Source organism: Clupea harengus, chromosome 3 (assembly GCF_900700415.2).
Source record: "Clupea harengus chromosome 3, Ch_v2.0.2, whole genome shotgun sequence".
Classification (NCBI taxonomy): Eukaryota; Metazoa; Chordata; class Actinopteri; order Clupeiformes; family Clupeidae; genus Clupea; species Clupea harengus.
The window spans coordinates 27,273,524-27,294,828 of record NC_045154.1 but is presented as its reverse complement, the minus strand read 5'-3'; the positions used below and the strand labels follow the sequence as shown (position 1 = coordinate 27,294,828).

The window sequence follows — 21,305 nt, the reverse complement described above, 5'->3', positions numbered from 1 at the left end:
CTCCATTGTGCTTAATGCCTTGACTGACACATCATATTAAGTGTGTGAAAAAGCTCCATCATTCTGCCAGCATCCTGTCAGTGCTAATTAAATTCCCCAGTTGGCTTGATAGCTAGTCACACCATGTTTTAAAGTGAAGGCACTTTACAGAACCACTCATGTTGATACGGTGCTATATTATTTGGGTTGTTGATTTGAGGTGGTTCTACATGAAGACTCACACACTATATCTGTTATCACTTTCAAGTGAAAAAGATTCCCCTCTAAAAAAATATGCATAGGTTCATTAAAGGGGTGACAATTCATAGTTACAGGTATACACTAATTAAAACATAATTATGAATACTATATTCCATTTCTAGTAGTAGATGACACTAAAAACACATTGGACACACAGGAGAACACACACATTAACGGTGGTCATCTGGAAGATAAAAGTTATGTCCAAAATACCATCCTCCAACTGGAGTCTCAGTTCTAAAGTACACTGTGGCTTTATGGGTCTCTGCCTTGAACAAATAATGAATTCCTACACTGACAATACAGGCCTACAAGCTGCCACATGTCTTACCCTCCTTAAGGCCTGTTATTTTAAAAGGTAATGATTACTTTGTGTTAACTGATACCTTTGCATCCTTGGATAGTACACACATAATTCATTACATTCAGTACAAAGAACATTCATATGTTTGAAGATATAGAACACATTCAAGCACATTCAGGCATAGATAGCATCAAACACATTTCTTACAGGCTAGTCTACAGTGGTGGCTGGTACTTATTACCAGCATAAAATTGTTGCCGGTTGTAGTGGAGCACCTGAGTGGGAATAGATACTGGGGTGGGAGAGCTCAGTAGATAAGCGATGGCAGGATGAAAGCTCCCTGTGTTGACACACCAGGGAAAGGATTTACTCCTGCTACTGACAGGCCAATGGGCCTTGCATTAGTTGGATTGCAGGGAGTCAGGAACAGGTGAGTATGCAGATAAGTGGATTACACCATGTTTGTTCCCTAATCTCTGATGAATACTGCCGCTCCATATATTTAGTAACACTCTGGCACTTAAGACCCATTGTGCCATAAAAAAATATGAAATATACCGGTAAAGAATATTCGTGATAGTTTTCCGTAGTAGCCAACAGAAGTCATTGACTTTGTGTTGTGATGCCTATTCGAAACTAATCTTGAAAAACTGCCCAAGAAATGGAAATATAATTTTTCAAATACCAATCTCAAAATACCTACTCACTTCTAGTCTAGTTTTACTGAAGAGAAGCAACCTTTCAAAGTCCCCTTTGACTCAGTCTAGGCATGAGGCTGGTGGCTGAAAATAGAGTGTGGCAGATGGCTGAGTGATGGCACCAGTTCAGCGAGAGGCTTGGCGGCACCCACGCAATACCCAGTCTATCTGCAAGGGCCCACAAGGCGCCCGATCCAGGGCTCCTTCTCTCTGGCGCTCCTTTGATGCACCAACTGGTGCCTCTTTCCTCTCTGTCAACATTAGCCTAAGGTCAAGACCACAGAGTTACTTTGTGTCCACAGCGTTTTGTCATTGCCAGTGGTATGGACCATATTTCTCAGTACACATCCTCAGTGGCCCGAGCCAAACACTTGCTGATTTTCATTTTCATTTATTGGGCACAAATAATTTGGCCCCGACCTTATGCACTGATCTGTTCACTTTATTTCTTAAGCTTCCAACTTCCTAGAAAGTAGCACAACAAGAAACAGCTGCAGATAAACGCCACTATTTCTTTTCAGTTGAGGGATTCCTAATTCAAAGTCAGTCAAGTCTTACATTTTTACCATGAAATGCAAGCTTGACTTCTGTGTAAAGCTGAAAGACTTTGGCGTTCCAACTGGGCTGATCCAGCTTAGACTTGAGCAGGACTCCAGAGGCCTCCTTCCTTTACTTACTGATCAGGGCCATGTCTTCCAAATGAAGAAATTGTGCCAAGATCATCTAATCTGTAGAAGCGGGCGGTGCTCAGAATGATGTTGTCTCAAGCATCTTACAAGAGTCTGAGAGAAGAAGCAGCAGGTCACACACTGAATGATGAATACGTCTGTGGTGTAGATGGTGTGTGTGTGAAAGTGAATGTGTGCGTACATATAGGATGTTTCACAAATAAACAACGCATTTCAGTATACCTGAGAGAAGGGTGACCAGGATTGCAGTTTGAGTTGGCTGATTATGTATTTAAAAGGACTAATACATTTGGTCAGTCTTCACACTTGGTTTCCCCTGGTTTATGTATTCTATAACAAAACATAGAAATGTGTTGTAAATTAATGTAAAGGTACATAGTAACACTATATAGTATGTCCTCAGACACTTATTTTTTACTTTCTCTTTCTGTCACATACATCCATATGCACATACACACACACATGCAAGGATAAACGCTTTCTGTCTGCATTCTCTATGTACAATATTTAGAAAAGCTCAGACATGTATGATCTTCACACATTTAGTTTTTTTTAAATGGGTGTGAATCCCCCATGATCTGAACCATCTGATGCTATTTCCATACATTACAAGCATGTACACTGTCTAAACAGATAAACGTGGCAGATGGCTTAGCATACCACCCTATGAGTGCTTTAAATCGTACTGACAGAAATTAAAGTGCTCTCATAATTCAAGTGTAACAGTGTCTTATGTCTAAAATATGTCTTTTTTTGCCAGTATCTTACCTGATTTCCATCTACCTGTGACAGTTTCTGGAATTGTATCTCTTTGGTGTATTGTTTTGTCTTTTAACATCCTTGAATACTGATCATTTGATCATTTTTATGTCAAAATAGAGCACTTACTCTGAATAGAGATCATAATAAATGAGGGTATGAATCAGAACTCTGATTCTGAATTTTTCAATTTCTAAATTGAATTAAATTTGTGACTTATGCAGAGTAAGAAACACACACAAGTTGTTGCATCCAGCTCAAAAAAAACAACAGATTTATGGACTGCTGAATTTATTTTTGAACAGTGCACATTGATAACAGAAGAGGGCACTCAAATTACACAAGCCCTGAAATGCAAGGGGACTGCTCAACTCAATTGTAGGACTGACTCAACTCCCTACTAAGCATAAGAACAATTAGTGGTTCAATGGTCAAGGTTATTCAGAGTACATTTTGAATAAATGTTAGTAGTAGTGTTTTTTAATATAATTATACATATCATTGAATGTAATGAAAAAATGAAACAAAATGTTATACATTTTTGTATTTTTCCTTACGGTATTCAGATACCCTTACATCGACCTGGAACAGATTGTAATCTATGGACTATGAATGACAGAGTCGTCACTCTTGGAAAGAGGGAGTCACATTCATCTCCTTTATCCAGTACATTTGCCCTGCTTGCCGTCTGGCTCTACTGAGAAAGCCAGTGCTCTCCGAGGGGCTGTCACCACACACCGAGTGTTTGTCTCTCACGCTTACGCTCTCTGTCTGCATGATAGATGCTTTGCCATGGCCCACTTTTTCGTCTTGATCACATCACCAAGTGCGAAGACCTGTGAGGGGTGGGTCTCTCTATCTCTCCCACTCTGCCTCCCCGTCCCACTCATTTACTCTTGCTGTCATGTGATGCCTCTCTGATATGTTGTGAGCTGCCTCAGCATTGTGAGACAGACTAGCGTCCATTGCCTGGATGGCTCCCACTGGCCTAAAGGGCAGAGAAAAGACAGCTCACCCCTCTGACAAGCTCATTTGCATAGCCATAAATCACTCTGTGAAGTGACACCCAGTACACAGCTCAACGCTCAAGAGACCTGGAAGCCACACTAAATGACAGCTACATGGCAGTCAAGAGACAGTCCCATTCACAGCTGAGGAGTGAAATGATCAAGGTAAGTAAGCAAGATGAGTCAAGGTTGGTAAGAGTTGGGCTGATTCCTCTGAACTACAAGCCCCAACCTGCCCTGGCTCCCTTGCCTAAAGCTCGGGCTGAACCCCACACAGGAATGTATGACCATGCTATGCAAAAACACAGTATGTTCAAAATTATCAAAGTTTTTCACTTCTGCTTCACTGCCAAACTGAGTAATGGGGTAGCTCATAAAAATAGGGACAGGATGTTTTTCCAACTTGCACTGACAGAGATGGACACAGATTCATAATTGAGGCAGCACTGACAGACATACCTGTGTGCTCTTTTTTGAAAATGGATGCATTACAGACTAATGTTGCTGGTGACTCAAATAATAATGCTGTCAAGTCTGTCAGAAATGTAATGTTCTTTACATTTGCCTGCATATATTTTTAACCACGTACTTTATGGAAATGTTACTTATGTAACATGTCAAACATACAGTTAACACTAGCCATGTAATTTATGTCAGGAAAAATTGGGTGCAGATTCTGTCCAGTACACACCCTCTTTGTCACATTCAGAGATCGGTCCATCTAACCCCACTGATCTACCAGTATGCAAGCCACGCTTAGCTCTTTCCTCAACTTCCTTATATTGCCTTTTTCAGCTGTGCTGTTCCATTTAGGAGACCGTCAGATGCCTCATAATCACAAGACTAGGAACCGTAAAGCTCCTCATGGGGTGATAATGCTGGTGAGATTATCCAGTTATTATGTCAGTTGCTTCTTGTCCATTTAGAGGTTTAAGGTGATTGAAAGAGTTAATTCCCCTGACCTTATTCCAAAGCAAAGAATATAGATGTTGATGAATCCATGTTGTGGAGTTGTCTGACTCTTGCTTCGACCATTGAACCTTAGGCGTATTTGTGTCCTCACACAGGTTTTTTCATTGGCATTTTGCAGGTCTTGTCTTATCTCTCTCAATATACAACTGGATTGCTCAAATCAGGAGACTAGGAAGGGACTTTACACACCAATGTCCTACCACTGACCCATGCCATAACTTTTCATCTCTCTCCATGCCTCCCAGAAAAGAAAGAACACACAAAAAAGAAATGCTAAAGTCTGTTGTGGGAGCCAGTGAAAATGAGATGCGTCTGTGCTGTGGTGGCCGTTATAGACGTATAGCAAGGACCAGCGAGTAGTGTGCGAAAATTGAACACCCTTTCTTTATTACCGGAATGTAGATCAGGCATAGCCTGATGGGCTTTATGTAACGCTATATTGTTTTTTTTTCATGGAAAAGCCTCCAGGGCCTCAACAAATAAATAGGTAGTCCTTCAGAATTACGGTCTGAACTGAAATTTCATTTTCTGCAATTCAATAAGGATTAATTGTTCATTTAATCTACCTGTCATATACATCAAACACATCTTTGTGAGATGTTCCCATGGCTAGCCACGTGAACGTGTATATTCCACACCGAAAGTTAAGACAAGCAAATGCACTGTCGCAATGATGCAAAATAGATTTTCACCGCGAATGAAGCGCCCCTAATCTCTTTTTAGACAGTAATCTGCATTGGATTAAAATAAAACCACTTTAAGATATGCATGAAATAAACGGCCAGAGGAGAAAGTAAGTGGAATGGACTACACACGAGAGAGAATCTCAAGCAGTATTTCAGACTCAAGACTGGAGAACTGAGAAACAAGTGGTCCTCCTTTATTTGCTATCTTGCCCCAGTCTGCCTCGATTTTATCGGTCCCCTTTGAAACATAGAAAAGGGGAGGAGAATAATGCTCCTCTCTTCTACGCGCAATTGATGTGCGATTCTCCCTCGTCCCGCTCTCCCCCAGTTTCCTGGTTCCCTGTGGAGCGAGAGGGCGAATGAGAGCGGCTCACACAGGTGTGTCTTTAAGTCCGTTGCTGTTCAAGACTCAACAACACACCTGGATTCGTCATGTGGTCTGCTACCTGGGCGTGGAGAAAGTCCCTGTTATTTACTGGTGCCTTTTGTTAGGTAGCTTACACATCGTGTCGGCTTTCAAGGGATTGTCATTCGGTTCTCAGCGCTTCAACGTAATGGTGCTGGTCGGTTAACATCCAGGGCTATAGGAAGAGTAAGATGTGAACTTTTCATGCATCCTTCCGTGGGATCTATTTTTTTGTTTTAAGGGGGAGGAATCGAGATTCGGGCTGCGAGCGTTTGTGCAACTACTGTTCAACCAAGGTGAGTTGAGATACGTGCGTGCACTGATACACCTCATTCAGAATGAGAGCTTCATATCGGCGCCGTACTGTTCAGATAACAAATCCACATTTACGACAAAGCATTCTCTCTTACATTGCATTTCGGATAGCTCATTTTTTACATCACTTCCAGCGCCACTCTGTCTGATCGGAACATTCTTGTGGATGCGGACATATTTTACTAAAGGCTATTTCTAAACGAACTGACAAACTTGATTACATTCTGTAGACTACTCTCCCTACGAAATAAAGTTATGCGCGGTGTCACATTGCCCATCGAGCTCGTTACATTTCCGAGCCACCTTTCTGTGGATGAGGGGTAGAATCGTTTCACTGTATCGCGCTGTCATTGTAGCTAATTCACCGAGTTCAGGGAGTGACTGAAAAAAATTATTGAAGACTTTTGTTTCCTGCATTCCTTTAACACAGGGTCGCATGTGGTTTTGGCATGTTGACCCAACAAGTTGTGGGCGAAACCGGTCTAACGGGATTGGTTTGGTCAAGATGATGCCCTCTAGTTAAGCAGCATAACTATAATAGACCACTATGTCAACATCTTAATGAAATGTCGTAATGATTATAGATGAACTTTGTTCATTGGAAAAATATTAAACACTTCCGCCATGTGGTAATGCACCGTGCCCTGTCATTTAGCCCTAATTATTTTCAGCTATGGGAAATGCATGACTTGATGCCAGGTTTACTAATTTTCACTTCCAGAATTGGATCTGTGCACCAACAGCATGAGGTTTAGCGAGACTGAATATGTTTGGGTAGGACAGCAACTGGTCTAAGAGTCATGTTTGTACCTTCCACAGTGTTTTCAGTTTCATGTCTGCATGCATTTGTGTGATCCATCAGAGGAATATACCCAAGAAAGGGCTTTTGTGTCCTTTGGTGAGCAATTCCTCCTGTTTGTTTATCTTGGTGCAAAAAGGACATGTAGACAGTAGCCCCATTCATATCCCTGCTGAATCTCTTGAGTAGTCCTGTCTGCCCGTATCTCTCTCTCCCTGGCACAGCAGTGAGTGCTCACTGTACTGCCTTGTTGTGAGACTAAATCATCCCTTTTATTCCAGCCCCTGCCTCCTTGGCCCTCACATACAGCCCTACTGTAAATGAGGAGCTCCATCTCTTGCGGATTATCCTCATTAAATAACATTAAAGAAACGCTCTCATGGAGGAAATGGATTAGCTCCGTTCTCTTTCCAGCTCTGCGTGTGTGTGGGGAGGGGGGGCAGGCGGGGGGGGCAGGCAGGGGCGTGTCGGTCCCCTGAACTGAGTTGGGCCCTGGCCTTTTCCAAAAGGGCCATCTGCTCACAGGGTGAACACATGCAACCTAAAACCAAGTCCTGCTTCACACCCCATACAAAGCTCCTCCACTCTCAGCTTATCTCTCGCCCTCTCTGGATACAGAACGATCTGGCCATCTTATCTCTGTAGAGGACCATAATGAACAATTCAGTCTTGAGGATAATCCTTTCACTGTGGAATGTGAACTTCATCCATAACCTAGATAGCTACGTCGGTAGTGATAAAGTGAATGTTACAAACATTCCAGCATGGCTGACAAATGTAATCATGTGTATCAGAGTTCATTCGCTGCTCAGTCACATGTAGCCTACCTTCCACCGGCATGGAAAATATACCAGCCAACATGATGGTTTAACTGTGTGTGTGTGTGTGTGTGTGTGTGTGTGTGTGTGTGTGTGTGTGTGTGTGTGTGTGTGTGTGTGTGTGTGTGTGTGTGTGTGTGTGTGTGTGTGTGTGTGTGTGTGTGTGTGTGTGTGTGTGTGTGTGTGTGTGTGTGTGTGTGTTACTGGAAGTTGGCCTCCATGATGTGGGTTTGGTGACTTTTTTTCCTTGTCTGTAGTTGCATCATTTTGGATGGATACAAATCTTGCACATTCTTAAGTCTCTGACATTAGTCATCAGCAGTGCTGACTACAGATACTGGCTTTATTTACTTCCTTTGTTGTTGGAGATGCCAGGGGCGATTAACCAAGTGGCTAAGTTGCTGAGGAAATATAATGATTCTACGTGTCTGTTGTAGAGAGATGCATTCGTTTTCAGAGATGTCAGCCCTGTGACAGGCATGGCCCTCTTACCCCCCCCCACCTCTCTTTAATAATGACCCAGTCGCTGTATGCCTGACTTGTCAGCCGCAGACCTGATTTACCACCCGAATCAGGGACAGGACGTGGAATTCTAATGCCCACCTTGTTTTCACCTCCTGCCTCTCTCTGGGCTGAGGTCTTGGTAACCTTTCATTGATTGTCAAAGATACGCTCTCTGCAATGTAGTACACTCTATTTATATCCTGCCAAGGCCATAGGCTTGTTTGAGAGGACCGTGGCGTCCCAGCTCAACCCTGGAGAGAGTTTGTCTTTTTCAGGCTCAGTGACGTTCCACTGAGGGGGTGTTTGACCTCACTCTGGGGTTCTGGGGCTCACTAGGGGGGAGCACCTACCAGCCAACATCATTAAGCTTTCAGGTTGAGCCTAGGCTCACGAACCTGATATTAATTTCAAAAAGGAGTTGACATGGTAATGTGGAATTGGTCGTTCTTTGTTATACTGATTGTTTAGAGCTTGCAGCAGATAGTAAAGATAGTATCAAATGCATTCATAAAGGTTTGGACAGTGAGGTTACGTGCCTATCACTTTGTCCAACTGTATTTTTAATCGAACCTACACCAGGCTCTTCCCTGACATCTCATGTAATTTGGAATTCCTCATTCCAAACGAGGAAGCCTTTCAAATGCCATCACCTGACTTTGGCGTCACCTGCACCAACAGTGAAAGGTGACCTTCTGTCTACCAACAGCTCTTAGCTCTTGGGCTCCGTTTCAGTGGCTGTCAAAGCCAGTGGAGTAATGGCAGGCGGATGAGGTGAGATCACATCCATTCTCACGCTTCCTCACCAACAGCTGTCTGATCCGTCGCACCCATGGGGCCCGATCTGGTCTCGGGTTCTTTTTTCGCTAGGTGCCTCGTTACCAGAGTGCCATATTCACACTTGTTATGAGAGTGCCTATCCTTTTCCATTAACTTTCCTCATACTGTGAAGTTTTGAAAAGAAATTGGTTTCTTTTAACAAGGCAACTAGGCTCAGGCTAAGCTAAGGGTCTTGTTAGTTGTAGCCTGCCATCACCAGTTGATGTCAGGCGGTGTATTCTAAGCCAAATGTGGGTGGGAAGTGTGGGAGTGTCCTTAGAATATCCCAGCTGGGAGAGGACCTGAGCCAAGTCTTGCAGTTCTGAAAAGCAGACCCTTGGGCATAATGGGGCTCAGGGTTTCTGAAATGATATGGCACAGGAATGTGGGCAGATTGTGAGAAACATGAAGCAGGTGTCTGTTACGCTGTTCCCACAGTACAGCAGGGTGATCTTCACAAACCCCTAACATACTTTATTGTCAAGAACCAAGAGGTAAGGAATTCGGTGTCTGATTATGTACTTATAATTGTAGGTGGAGATGAAAATAAACATCATATAATGAGTCTTCATAAACATGTCGCTCTAGGCATAGAGAGTGATTCCAAATAGCGTCTCAGTTTAACAGGGACTGTAAACTGAGACAGTCTCGCATGTTACTATGAAAGCTGGAGCAAGACGTACTTATGTACTGAAATAGAGCCTTCAGATGCGGCGATGCGTGATTCATTTATTGCTCTTCAGAAAATTTCAGAGTAGAAGCCGTCATGCCTCTACAGATAATTGAAAAACAGTTGATGCTCATGCCACACCTGTCATGATTCCCCAGTCTTTTTGTTTCTCATTTTTTTTTTAACCCCCTTCACTTTTGAGATATTAGCTCAGGCACTCAAGAGCGCAAATCGTTTTTTACAAATGTGATGCATTGTCAGGTCTAATCTTCAAAAGGAGCAATTTCCTTGCGCTAAGATCATTTTTAATTATCGCGTCTACAGTAGAGCTAATGCGAAGTCCAGCTGGTTTGCGTTAATAGTGTGATAACTGTTGGATATTGCCTTTCTTCCTTTTTTTTTTGGCCCTTTCTCTCTGTGGGTGATTAATTAGGCAGTAGTAGGCATGGGCAGCAGCCAGGACTGGTGTGTGACAGATGCACATGGGGTCAGTAAACCGGCAACAGCTGGAGATGAAGGTCAGAGCAACCTGAGGAAAAGAGGGGAGGGAGTGGTAGAGATGATGCAATGATATGTTTAAACTACATTTGACCTTAGAAGGTGCTTTTATACATACATACATTAGGGGTTACGTATACATTTTATCAGTGGATAGGCTCTCTGGGGAACGAACAAGCTTGTTGTTGGTTGCTGAATACGATCTTAATTACGCAATATGTACTTCTGATCAAATATAGTTTTTCACTGTGGGGTAGGGCATTAACAGTATTTGTTTAAACACCAGGAGCCTGGCTTCGTGTATTTGAGCTGTGACTCATTCTGAAATGTTCAGAGAGGAAAACATTATATCGCTCGTCGGCAGAGAGAAGTCCTCATAAAGCCACAATTGTTTTTAGTGGCAGTTTCAGCAGCTAAATTTACTGTGTCGTTTTTAAAGACTGTCCATAAAATGACAAGACCATGACTTAAACCCAGGAAAGGCAGACAAGTCAGTGAGTTGTGAGACTATTTGTTCAAAATTACAAGCTCTTTGTGAATAATGTGCATGAGTTACAAATGAGATGGATGAACGCTGAACGACATTTTTACAACGTCTTTGGAATTGCATTTTATATCCCTGCATCTGGCTTATCCAACTGAAGGTCAGTGTCAGGCTTTTAATATATTTGGCAGACAGGGAGCCCTGTGTCTGCATAGATTGTTTAGTTTACAGTAGACATTCTTGCTCACCCGTGATCTCAGTTTTGGCACGAGTGCCTTTCGGTTTTTGGCGATGGAATGTAGTGAAGGTAGAAATAAACACCATCTGAGGTTCTGTCATGTGATCTCCACCCACTATTTTTTTTTTTCACCCTGCCAGACACTTTGATAGGGAGGCAAGGGTCAGCCAAGACGAATCCAGGGGGAGCAATTCGGGGAGGGGAGGTCAGGGATGAGAACCAGCCGGTGTGTAGTTAGTGCCAGGCTTTGACCCCGTGGAGGAAGAGTAGAGGAGTCTGATCGAACTGAGAGTCCCTGCAGACTGCTGTGCAGCGGCGGGGGGAAAACAGCGAGCTCCAGGAATCCCAACTATGCCCATTAAAGCGAGCTGCAGCACCACAGAAGGAGAGCAAGCACGCGGATGGGGAGCTGAGCTTCCTAGTTTTTGTCAGCGACTCCTCTGCGTGCGTCTGACCCCTTTTCTTTCCCCCTCTGCTGCTCTTGTTTTCTGTTTGTGTCAGATTCCTTTTAGAAACTTTTTCTCCTCGTATCCTTTTTTTCTTCTATTGTCTTAAAAAAAAAAAAAAAAAAAAAAAAAAAAAACGTTTCCATAATTCTTGCTATTTATTTCGCTCCACCCACCCTCCTCTAGCCCGAGAAAAAGCAAACCCATACCCCATCCCACCCCTCTAGGCTCAGAGCTGTCTCTTGTAATGCAGATCCTTGTAGGTGTCATTACCACTGTGTGTCTTAAGGTGCCTGCCTGTGACCCTCAGCCAGCCTCTTCCTATTCAGGAGAGATGGCGATGATGACAGGCGGCATCCTAAACTGACTCGTGTGGACCACAAAACCCCAGCGCTGGTTTCGCACCAACCCAAGGCTGCATTTCCTCATTTCTTTTCTACCCATCCTGTCAAGGTGTACCCACTTAAGTTGAAACTTTTTATTTTTTATTTCGTCTTCTTTCTTTTGCTGCTTCAACACTTGGCTGAATTATTCTTTCTGGAGCTTGCACAGAGCTGTTCTTCGAGCTCCCGGCTCAGTGTATCAGTCATGGGGAATTCCTTCCTAAACCAGTGTTTATAGTAGTCCTGCCTTGTGTTTTTGGGGTACTTAAACAGAACCAAATGGCATATCCTTTTAACAGGGAAAAAAATGTTGTGACCCAAGGGAATGACATCACAGTCTGTGCCACAGGCCCCATAAACAACGAGGTGAGCGCGCGCAGACACGCCACCCACGCGCACATGAGAAGTGGCTTTGCATGGCGGAGCCTGGGGCTGCTTTGTAGATGCCGTTTATTTTTTACACGCCGGTTTGTCATTGATCTCTTCGCTGCTCCCAGCTCTAATTACAGTGATTAGCTGGAGAAGGGCTGCGGCTGGGGTCAGGCAACCTTATTACGGCGCCCTCGCCTCCAAAAACAACCAGCGTATGCTGCAGACGCTACACTGTTTACTGCAGACGGACTGCCAAATTGGATGCCCCCAAAAAAATCTGCCTCCCTGCCTTTCCAAAGGATTTGCTTTCTTTCTCTCTCTCTCTGTGCAGTTGGACAAGGCGACTGGGCGTTCTGTGCCGCTGACAGATTGCAGCAAAGTGGGGTGTTAAGGCATGGCTGGCTTATTTATGATCTGTGTACTGCTACATATCCTGAGCAGGCCGAGATGTTTTCCATCAGCCCTCTAGTGAACACAAGCCTGAGCGTGACTGTCGTCCACCAGGGAGCCAGAGAGCTGTTTTGTGGGCGGGCGTCTGTTTTAACCAGACGTGTTCTCAGTTAGAGGTTAGTCTACTCTCTGCTTCCTCCCTGTGTTGTGCGTCACTGTGATTTTTTTTAAGGCATGTTTTTCCTGCTACCTCAGTAGTTACATTTCTCTTTTGCTCCGAGAAGCGTGACGGCTCCTCTGTGGCTTCCTTATTTTTGTCTTTTTATTTCATGGCTAGTTAGTCATCGGCTTATGTTGAAAGGTAACGGTAACTTATTTATTTATTTACTTTTCAAAATGTTCCTGCCTCCCATAGCACTGCCATAGCACTAATGTAGGCATCACTCTGAGAGGAAAAGCAAAACTGAAATGCTGTTTTAAATACCTGAAATTTCAGCCGACCAGAGCGTGCTGACGTTCAAGTTAATGACATGCCCTGCTCTGAAGCGACGCTCAAGAGCCTCCGCAGTTGACTCCTGCGCAGACATTCCCCCGAGGGTGCTTAAAAACATGTGTGCTGTCAAGGGCTCAGAGCTGCTGGTGAGAACATCTCCCGAACAGTCTTTCCACTTACCGCGGCTGGTTGTCAGCGTTCCTTGATCGGGCACACATGGAGCACAGATGACCTGCGCATCCTCGCTCCCTGCTGTGAACCCAACCGAGGGGTCAGCGCTGGGTTGTAGCGGCTGGCGCTAGTGCTCTGTGACGGCGGGGCCGGAGCTGTTGGGTGAGTCACTGACCAGCACTGGGGACCGTGGTGACGGCGGCCTCCTCCGGAGCACGGCTTTGGGGCGAGAGTGAGGAGATTTGTTTCCTGAAGTGGGTTAAGCTTAGGAAAAAGTGATGGGGTGTGAAACATGCTCTGTCAGTGTGCACGTTCCTTATGTCGATCCTTGTGTTACTGGGTCAATCCGTGCTATAAATATGCTCATTAAGTGGGTACCCAGAAATACAGCCCTTCACCTGGACTCCCCATCAATCTGTTCCGTGATTGCAGCTGCAAGTGCTGAGTGTCTAATGGTCTAACTGGACCCCCTGTAGGGGCACAGTGGTTGCCTCTTCCCAGAGTGGGGTTTTTAATGCATGCGGCTTCGATTTCTTCTTGGAGTTCAGGATGAAAAGCCTCTATTTCTGAGCGGCCTGAGCCAGGGAGCACGGTGAGTGGAGTGAACTGCAGGTAGCCCCCAGTTGTCATCCACCAACAGGGCTGATTGATTCAGTGTTTGCTCTTGCTTGTCAGAGTGCAAGCTCACACTCCTACTCATAATCCTTACTTGGAGCGGCCACTGATCAGGAGCCCCCCCCCCCCATTTCTCCCCTCTCTTGTGCGCCCACCAGCCTGGGGGGGGGGGGAGAGAATGCTGTGCAGTCAAGCCTGGGGAGGGAGGGGGAATCATGAATTCCTCATAACACAATCTGTCGCTTGATCAATAATTCAATTCTATCCAGGAGTCCATGTATCTGGATCCAATCTCACCTGCGCCTCCCTTTAGCCTCCCCTTAACAAGCTGGGCGTGTTTGTCCTTGAGCCGAGGCGAGCAGCACATGCTGTGCCTATGTCCGAGTGTATGTCTGGGCGAGAGCGAGCAAGTGAGCTAGTCCAGGCTTCTCTCTCTCTCTTCCTCTCCCTCTCTCTCTCTCTCTCTCTCTCTCTCTTTCCCTCTCTCTCTTGCTCTTGCTCTCGCTCTCGCTCTCTCTCTCTCTCTCTCTCTCTCTCTCTCTCTCTCTCTCTCTCTCTCTCTCTCTCTCTCTCTCTCTCTCTCTCTCTCTTTCGCTCCTTCCACCTCCGACAGCTGGGTAATTTTTATTGAAAAAAAGGCCGAGCCTCATTAGGCTGTGGGGACATGGCTGAGGGGAAGTGGGTAACTCCTGTGATTAGAGCCCCACGTTCCGCGGGGACCAGACCCCGGTCGGCTCGTCCCTCTCATCCTTGTCCAGCGCCGCGCTCACGGCGGCCAGCCACCCGTCTGAGCTCCACATGCTATCTGCCCAGGTCACGGTCAGGAGACAAGGACACGAAGAGGCTGCCTAGAGTTTGCCTGGCTCGCTATCACCTCATACTACCTTGCTTGTGATTTGTTTCCATCTGGATGGGTGTTCTGGAGGAGGTGGGGTGTATCAGAAAGGGCTTTCTCTCGCTCTCTCTCTCTCTTTTCTTTTACTTTTTCTTTTTTTTTCTTCATAAAAGGCTATGCAGAAGGGCCAAGGACAAATGTGCTTTGAATGCGGGTCAGTGTGGAGAGGTTGTCTAGCTGTTTTCTCCTCTTTCTCTCTGAAGCGTCCCCTTCTGCACTGAGGCCTGTCCAGATAAAGTGGCATCTGTAAACTTTTCTATTTTTTCAATCCCTCACAGATAACTGCACTTGTTCTGAAGTAGGGAACTGTTTCTATCTACCCCCCCCCCCCCCCCTCCCCCCAATTTCCCTCCTGCCCATGGAATGCAAGGCTGCATTGTCTGTAATCAGTGGAGTAGAATGGGCCTTCTCTCTCTCGTCAGGTTGGAGGAGGAGGAGGGCGGAGGGAGGAGGGAGGAGTTGCGATGTGGCTCCGTTGTCTCTGCCCACTGTCATTTCCATTAAATGTTGGCGTTGTCATCCTGCCTGGCCGTGCTCTGGGCAAACACAAGTCGCACAGTTCAGAAGAGAAGCCTCTTTGTTTCTCCTCTGCCAGCTGACACCTTTAGGGACTGGAGTGGACAGAAGATGCTTATCTGTTCCTTCCATGGCTTTTTCTGTTGTGGTTTTACAGTTTGGCCTTTTCACCCTTTCTCATACTTTTCTGTATAAATGTGTTTGTGTCTAATGAACTGTTTTGCCTTCGTCATCTACACATTTATGCACTCAAACTTGTTGTGAAACCAACTTTGCTAATGTTAGCCTTGCCTGCTCCGGTTTGCTTTGTTCTAAATTCTAGAGCAATGTCTTTGGGTAAGATAAGGAGTCACGGGAATTGAAACAATTTGCTATAAATTTACCAATTGTTTTTTAAAGGCCACACGAGCGCCTCCAGTTGTCCAATTCGATGTAGTGGAATAATCAGAGGTTTAATTAATGAAGGCAGTTCAGAATATCAATTAGAGCACATTTGATCTGCAGTCATGTCACATAGCCCAAACAATTATGACTGATTTCACTTCTGTTGTTGTTACTCGTGCCTAATTTGTTGTTTCTCTGTGAAATGAATCAGGTTAATTTTGTGTGTGTTAAAACAGGTTACACACCCACCATTTGCATTTTGGCACCATTGTTTACTAGTATTTTATACCTTTAATCCCCCCCCCACACACACACACACACACACACTTTTGGTGTGACATAAGGACAATTTCTTTCTGAATACAAACAGCAGATGCATTTTATTAGCACCACTGATTCAGCAGTCATCGCCTCCAAACTGCACACATCTATGCAGGGCCTTGTGTTAACGCTGTTGTTCCAGACCTCTTTACACAATGCCACAGTATGTTTGTTTGTTCGTCTATGAGCTGTGCGCTTGTGCCTTTTTTTCGTGGCGCTATCATCGTGCCACAGGAAGCCCCATTGGGACTTAGTGTGACAGCTGGAACACACACCCTCTCTACTGTGTTGCTCACAAACTACCATCTAAACATAGATCCTCTTTAACATCAGAACGTGTCTTTATTCACCATTTTCATACACATTCTTTGTTGGTCGTGAGACCCTCTTCTACTGGTGTGAGAGAGCCCTCTGTGAGGTTTCAGTGTGCCCGAGGATCCAGCAGAGCCCCCCCTCTGTTTCCCATGGAACCACGTGTGAAGCCAGTTATTGCATTGTTCAGGCTCACCATCCAGGATTTGTGAATTGGTTGCATAGGAACCAATTAAAGAGGCGGGTTGTTCGCAGAGCGCAGCACAAATGTTTGATCACCATGGAGTGAGCCATGGTCACACATGTGGAGTCTTGTTTTTGGCACGGCGCTCCTTTGGCACATAGAAGAGAGGCCAGTATTGGTATGGCCTGCACGGCCATTCTAAGCTGATTCTAAACAGCCCGGAGCAGGTGGACCTTGGTGTGGGGGAATACGCTCTGCTACTCAACCATTACGACTTCCAGAACATGCACAGTGCAGCAAGTGTCTCAAAGCAGCAAGTCAAAAGCTAGAGAATTATGTGTTTATGCCTTGAGCTTGGGCAGAAAAAAAAGGAAAGAAAAAGGGGGGGGAATCAACGGCTCAGGGCTAGGGGCATTCAGTAGCAAACATGGAGTTGCAAAAAAAATAATTCTTCAGTGAACTTTCTTGGGATTGAATACTAAGCAAATTTCTTATATCTACTGGTGAATGTATGAATGTGCTGACTTGGTTTAATTTTTTCCAGAGGTGGGGTGGGGGGTGGGGGGTTGTTGCCACACGTCAAACATGGCCATGTGACCTTCCTCTAATCCCCTAGCTGTAGAGATGTGTACCCAGCCAGAAAGACTGAAATAAGATGTGCACATAAGTTATTAGACGGAGCATTGTCTGTATATGTTGTGTTGTTGGGTGATAAGAGCTCTTTGAACCTCTCCTCGCTTGCGGTGGCGAGAAAATGAAATGGTTAATGTTTGTCTGTGCTGTGAACCATAAACTGTGGGTGCGGATGAAGTTTGTTTAGAACATGTGGTGAAAGAAAGCGGGGGCCCTGGAATGCTGACTGATATTTGTTATTTTTGAAGATGGCAGCCGACTTAAAATTCGCCGCACGGCTAGCAGTTTAAGCCAGTTCGGGATTTATATGCACTTGGAAGTGTAGTGTCAGCTGTGTCACAGCCACTACAGGCTAATGGCCTCTGGAGCAGATCCAGATATATTCCGGTCTGGAACGGTGCTGCCGTCGGGGGTTTCAGACAGGAGGATCTCTTACCTGTGGAGCTCCAGCCAGCTGAGGAGACGCTTCCCAGACATTTTGTAAGTCATTTCGGGATTACACTTATCAACGCTCTCCAAGCCTAGGCCAGAAACCCGTCATCTGGCACCTGCTGTCTGCCTAATGCGGGAGAGGACTTCCAGAGGAGTCATTTAGCCTCTGTGAATATTTTCGCACCAAAAAAAGAAAAATTGGACAGAAATGTAAATTGGCTCTCATGCTTGTCTGCCCTCTACCTGTCTTTGACTTGTGGCCATGCTTTTTGAACCCAGCATTTTAGACCGGCCTCTCTAAACGAGCGCTGTCATGGCTGCTTGGCATATAGCCCCCTTCCCATCCACCCAGGCTAGACCTCATATGCCACCCACACTCACACCCACACCCACAGCCATTGCCTGGGCACACACACCCCTGGCCGGATAAGCCTTTTGAGGGATTTGACCTATATCTCTGGATAACTGCGTTGTTCTTCCCTGGAAACGGCTCAGCCAGATGGGTGATTAGTCAGTGTTAATATTAACTGTAGTCTGACATTGTAGCTTGCTAGGTTTGAGGTGATTACTGCTGGACAGAAGACAAAAACTAGGTTGTCTGTGTCCGCATAAATGATGGACCGTAATAACTGTATTCAATTCATCTCGTGCGTAAATGCGAAATATTAACATTGGAATTGTGCCTCTGTTGCTGTAAGTATTCACCTGCGCTGAAGACACATAGCCTGAGACATCTATGACCCAGCAGAGCAGAGGGCAGTTTTCATGCAGCCACTTTCACATATGCACACGTGGATTTAGAGGGTCACTGCAATTCATCATTGTCAATTCAGACAGTTATGGTCTTCTGACCTTATTCATCATTTTTCGTGTGTGTGCGTGTGTGTGTCCTACATGTTTTGTCATATCTGCTTAGCTTTAATTAGTTTGGGCTAGCACGGGGACCGTGTTGAAATTGCCAGCGTTTAATAAGGCCCAGACAATAAGCGTCTCTCTTGGCGTTAATAAAGGAGTGTAAATTTGTTTAGTCTGCAGCCTTAATGTGATTACGGAGTATCGTCCTCCCTGTCCAAACCTCAGGCTTCACTCACTGAAACACATCCAAGCTCCCTGCACTATGCAAATGCCAAAATCCTGTTTTTACTGATTTCTCAAAAAATTTGGAACGATTTCAGGGAAGCATTCCTCCAAGCTCTCCATCTGTAGAGGTATAAATATATTATGCACCTGACCCAAATTTCTCTGTGAATCTGTGACTGCTTTGTTTGCAGTCCTGATGTTTTTTGTTGTTGTTTTTATTTTCTTTCTAATCAGAGTTGTATGTCCTTTCAGACCCCCTGCCCATCCCACTCTCGCATTATCATTGTGTGTGTGTGTGTGTGTGTGTGTGTGTGTGTGTTTGCGCTAGTGTGGTCAGTGGATTCAGACAAAACACAAACACAATCATGGTTTGGCTTTTGCTCCTGACTGGATTTGAGCTGACAGCCCATCCCACAGACCCCCACCCCCTAAGCCCCAACCTTTCCTTTCACATCTGGGGGAGTTACCTGACGAGGCTCATTTATCACACACACATGCACTCACACACACACACCCAACTTGCTCCAAAACAGTCTTGCCACCTGATTCCCTCAAGGCCATGGGGAGCAGCTGAGTTTGTGTTGTGGAAAGAAAGGAAAGATTGGGACTAGGACTCGGGTATCAGGTGTTCTTTCTCTTTCTCTCTCTCTATCGGTCCCTCTCTTGCTCTGCCTCACACCAACTCTCTTTGTCTTTCTTTCTTTCTTTCTTTCTATCTTTCTTTCTCTTTACTCTTTACTTTCATTTTGCTGCCTGAGGGGCATAGCTTCATCCAGGCCTCATGGTATTCCTCTTCCCACTTTAGTCCCCACTATTCCTCAGGTACTACATGTCCTGCACACACACACACACACACACACACACACACACACACACACACACACACACACACACACACACACACACACACACACGCTTCAGCGGTGTTTCTGCCTGAGCCAGGTGTGAAGGCTTCTTGCAGCTGCCTGCGTTGTGGCCACTCATTTGCATTACTGTACAAAGGTCTGTGTTAACTACATTTAACCTCTGTGAATGCAGGCTGTTCTGTGCTTTTCACAATGCCACCCTTGTCCCTTGACTAAATACACATTGTCCTTTTTTTTTTTTGTCTTGAATTGTTTTCCATTTCCCCCTCCATATACTGAAGGACATTTCGGAAGATATCCTGAGGCATGACCATATTGAATCCTCAGGACGCCAAAGGAAGAGCTCTGTGCCATCTTTTTTTTGCGTTTTCGTAATGGCTTGGAAAACTCTGCTTTTTCCCGTTTCCAGCTTGAATCTGGCCGGTGATTGATAAGTCTGAATCCCTGGCAATCCCTGTGTGTGTGTGTGTGTGTGTCTGCTAGTGGTTGGGGAGGGATGTGGCTCTTACCCTTGTTTATCTACCTTGCCGTTTCCAGATGGCGCTCAGCAGAAAGATGCCACTTCCTGACACGCTCTCTTTCTCTCACTCATTACCGCCCGCCCATGGGCACACTCTCAGGAGTCTGGGCTGCCTTTCAGGGCCAGAACACGTTGCATGAGGTTGTGTGTGTCAGCGAGAGAGCCAGCCAGCCAGCCAGCCTCTGTGCCTGTGTAGAAAGTGAAGTAGATACTCAGAATGGGAAATAAATAGGTTTTGGGTGTGTGTGTGTGTTTTGGGAGGGCAGCGAGGTAACTGGATGTCCACACCTGTTTCTACCCTTATTGGTGTGGCTGTCGGTTGTGTTTTAGTTGTGTAATTTGCCTGTGCACACAATTCTATCTCTTCGCTCCCTGCCGCGGGTCACATCTGTCCTCGCACAATCACCACCACCTCACCCTCCCCGTCACACTGTCATTTGTCGCAGAGCTGACCTAATATCTCGGAGGTCACTGGACCTCTATGCTCCATCTGCCATGGCCATCGAGCTCAGGCTGCTGCTTTGGCTGGGATTGGTGGGCGCTCGATTCGTGAGCATAATCAGCTGCGTGAGTCCCCACCGATCCAAATGCTTATCTTGCTCTCGCATTGCCAGCGCAGCTCTAATGACCAGTGGGGGCTTTGCCGCAATTATCGCCTGTGCCACTCCGTCACGACCACAGCACCAATGCACGTCCTACACAAGGACTCTTTTTTTTTTTTTTTTCTTATTTTAGTGATGCTTGAACACCGGTTCCAAATCAACAAGATAGATTTACAGTGAAATGACCTGTTTGCGATGAATGATGACCGCTTCAGTAAGTGTTTTGGCCACTTGTGTTTAGTGCTACCTCTGTTTATCTGGATGTCCCTGAAGCCTGAGATTTTGTCATTTTGGGTGAAACGGTATAATCATTTTCTCCAAACCGTGTCGTTTCCTCTCTGGGAGACCGCCACCTCTCTCGAAAATGCATTATATTACAAAGGTGTAAAAACCTTCCCGTCCTCAACAGCTACTGTAACCTGACACCCAAATGAACACCCTCATTCAGCAGAGGATGCCTCAAGATTGTCGTCACTTGCAAAAACCAATGAATATGTAATATAACGTGCTGAATTGATTTGAAAGCACTCTGCCTGAGCCTCCCACAGCTGGTAAGCAATTCGCTTTCTCCTTGCGGGCCATCTGTAGTGTGTTTTCTGGTGCTGAGGGATTTGAACTGAGCCAGATCTATAGCAGGTAGTTTGTCCTTGGTGGGACTCCGTCTGCTCTGGGCTCTTTTGTGGGGAGCAGGCCCTAACAGAGAAGCTCTCGTCATAGTCCACTGTAATTAACCACGGGGGGATTACCGGCTGGCTGGCCGGCCAATTCCAAACATGCAGCCATTCAC

At 45.4% G+C, this 21,305-nt stretch overlaps 1 protein-coding gene across 2 annotated transcripts in view; it reads left to right on the top strand.

Annotated features, from left to right (window-relative positions):
• Positions 1-5,659: 5,659 nt before the first annotated feature.
• The window catches only part of plxnb2b (plexin b2b), an 81,812-nt gene continuing 66,166 nt past the window's right edge, over positions 5,660-21,305 (top strand). The window contains exon 1 of one of the 2 annotated variants that reach the window (XM_012837352.3): positions 5,660-6,057. The gene's annotated coding sequence lies outside the window, so the exon portion shown is untranslated. Of the gene's footprint in view, positions 6,058-12,425; positions 12,671-21,305 lie in introns of those variants that run through there. The other variant, XM_042707370.1, reaches the window with a different exon arrangement.